The sequence below is a fragment of the Rhagoletis zephyria genome, unplaced genomic scaffold (assembly GCF_001687245.7).
Source record: "Rhagoletis zephyria isolate East Lansing unplaced genomic scaffold, Rhagoletis_zephyria_1.1 Rzeph_scaffold_26459, whole genome shotgun sequence".
In the NCBI taxonomy this organism is placed as follows: Eukaryota; Metazoa; Arthropoda; class Insecta; order Diptera; family Tephritidae; genus Rhagoletis; species Rhagoletis zephyria.
This window is the reverse complement of record NW_016183517.1, coordinates 1-2,744: the sequence shown is the minus strand read 5'-3', so window position 1 is coordinate 2,744 and position 2,744 is coordinate 1. Positions and strand designations below refer to the sequence as shown.

General features: G+C 37.9%; 1 long non-coding RNA gene across 1 annotated transcript; it reads right to left on the bottom strand.

The window, feature by feature from the left end:
* Nucleotides 1–973: 973 nt before the first annotated feature.
* Nucleotides 974–1,164, bottom strand: LOC108382344 (uncharacterized). The gene is made up of 2 exons (XR_001849680.1): nt 1,069–1,164; nt 974–1,005 (listed from the first exon to the last, which is right to left on the bottom strand). It is a non-coding gene; the product is annotated as an uncharacterized LOC108382344 (long non-coding RNA).
* Between the last annotated feature and the right edge of the window lie 1,580 nt (nt 1,165–2,744).

The window sequence follows — 2,744 nt, the reverse complement described above, 5'->3', positions numbered from 1 at the left end:
TCTGATACCGTTCCTATTTTCACGAAATTTGAGTTCAATATTTATAACAAAAACTATAGCAACTAAACTCCTATTCTTCTTCTTCTTCTTATTTGGCGCTGTAACCGCCTAAGCGATTTTGGCCGAGTCCAAAACAGCACGCCAGTCATTTCTCTTCTGTGCTAACTGACGCCAATTGAAAATGCCAAGTGAAGCCAAGTCCTTCTCCACCTGGTCTTTCCAACGCAGAGGAGGCCTTCCTCTTCCTCTGTTACCAGCATCGCGGCCCGCGTTGAATATTTTCAGAGCAGGAGCGTTTCTGTCCATCCGAACGACATGGCCAAGCCAGCGGAGCCGCTGAATTTTAATTCGCTGCACTATGTCTATATCGTTGTAAAGCTCATACAGCTCATCGTTAAATCGTCTGCGATATTCGCCATCACCAACGCGTAAAGGTCCGTAAATCTTTCGCAGAATTTTTCTCTCGAAAACTCCAAGAGCCGCCTCATCAGATGCTTTCATTGTCCATGCTTCCGCGCCATACACCAGCTCCTATTACTATATTTAAAAATTCAAGTTCCTATGTATATTCTAATTCAACAATTTCATTAACAAAATTCAAACTGATAACAATAAAAAAATTCAACCACAACAGAAAAGCTCCGAATAACTTAATTCATATATGTATGTACATACGGCATGTGAATTCATATATTTTGATAATGAAATAAATTCGAGCATAAATACGATTTTTAGTTACATTTACATATTATTTTTCCTGTTATCAATACATATTTTGAATCTGAGGATAATCGGACCATAAACCCGATTTTTAGTAATAACTCGACTCCAACGCCACCTGGAGGCTCATTTTTGCAATGGTATCGCTTTCCCTATTGCCAATACATATCTCGAATATGAGGCGAATCGGACCATAAACACGATTTTTAGTAATAACTCGACTCCAACGCCACCTGGAGTCTCTTTTTTTGCAATGGTATTGCTTTCCCTATTGCCAGTACATATCTCGAATATGAAGCAAATCGGACCATAAATACGATTGTATTGTTTTATCTATTGTCAATACACATCTCAAATATGAGGCGAAATGGACCATAAATACGGGTTTTACTAATAACTCGACTCCAGCACCACCTAGCGGTTGTTTTAATAGTTATTCTGCTATTCGGAAGGTAGACAAATTCAAGAAACATATATCATAAAAATCGGTACAGCCGTTCTTGAGTTATAAATGGTATAACTAACACGACTTTGTTTTATATATATAGACTAGCAGACCCGGCGATCTTCGTCCCGCCCAAAATTTTTATTTTTTTATTGAAAATTTTTGGTCCAACATTTTCACCAACAATTCACGTTTACGATTTTCATTATCACATTCATCTGCTAAGATTATGGTTTGGTGGTCAATTGCCGCTCTAAATATTTTAAGGAAAGTGTCATAACCATGAAGAAATTCTTGAAATTCTCCAACTGTGCAGCATTTCATAGCACAGTTATTCGCAAAACGAAATAAATTTGAAGAATTTGAAGAATATTTTCCTCTTCACTCCCTGGCGGCAACAATGACCCGGTTCTATAGTGAATCTGTCCTAGAAGCTTTACAGTATAGTTGCTGGCAATTTCAAAATGGGTGCGAATCGTTTTCTACAGAAATGCAATATACATACATATACTTATTTCAGACGAAACACTTTAAAAGCTGGAACGCATAAATCACATCCATTGGGACAATAGTAACACAGTAGAGTTCGATATACTCAATGATGCAACAGGTCGATTTAATCTGACCTTCACGGCACCTTTTCTCACTTGGCTATTTTTAGTAACAACTCGACGCCAGCGCCACTTGGCAGCACGTTTTTGCAATACTATTGCTCTTACCATTACTAATACATATTTAAAATATTAGCCAAATCGAATCATAAATAAGATTTTTAGTAATAACTCAACTACAGCGCCAACTGGCGAATTAAATTGTGAAAGTAAACCATACAGAGACCCACTCAAACACACACAAAAAAATTTCAACCATTTAGGAGGATTTCCCTCACAAACACACCTACAGAATAACTATAAATACATTCAAAGAAAGCTAAAAGTCGCTACGTTTGTAGACTTCACGCCCCCTTTTCAAATAGCCCCAATTTTCTCCATGAGTATGGGCTTGATTTCATATACATACATACGAAGTTCCAGTACTGTATCATGAATACTTTCAGAGATATGCAGTATGAAAAACTCGGTTTGTAATGGCAGGTACCACGCCCTCTTTTACAATAGCTCCAATTTTTTCCAAGAGTATGCGATTGATTTCGTATATCTCCATACCAAGTTCCAGAACTCTACCAAGAACACTTCCAGAGATATGCAGTATGAAAAATTCGGTTTGTATGGGAGGTGCCACACCTATTTTTACAATAATAATAATAATTGATTGGCGCTTACACATATGTTAGCGTTTGGCCGAGCTTCTCCTACGACTTGTGGCGTGCGCCTTGATGTTGTCAAATAAAGCGGAGGGACCTACAGTTTTACGCCGACTCCGAACGGCGGTTGTATTTTAATGAGAAGGTGTTTTTCATGGCAGAAATACACTCGGAGGTTTGCCATTGCAAATGCAATATACATACATATACTTATTTCAGACGAAACACTTTAAAAGCTGGAACGCATAAATCACATCCATTGGGATAATAGTAACACAGTAGAGTTCGATATACTCAATGATGCAACAGGTCGAT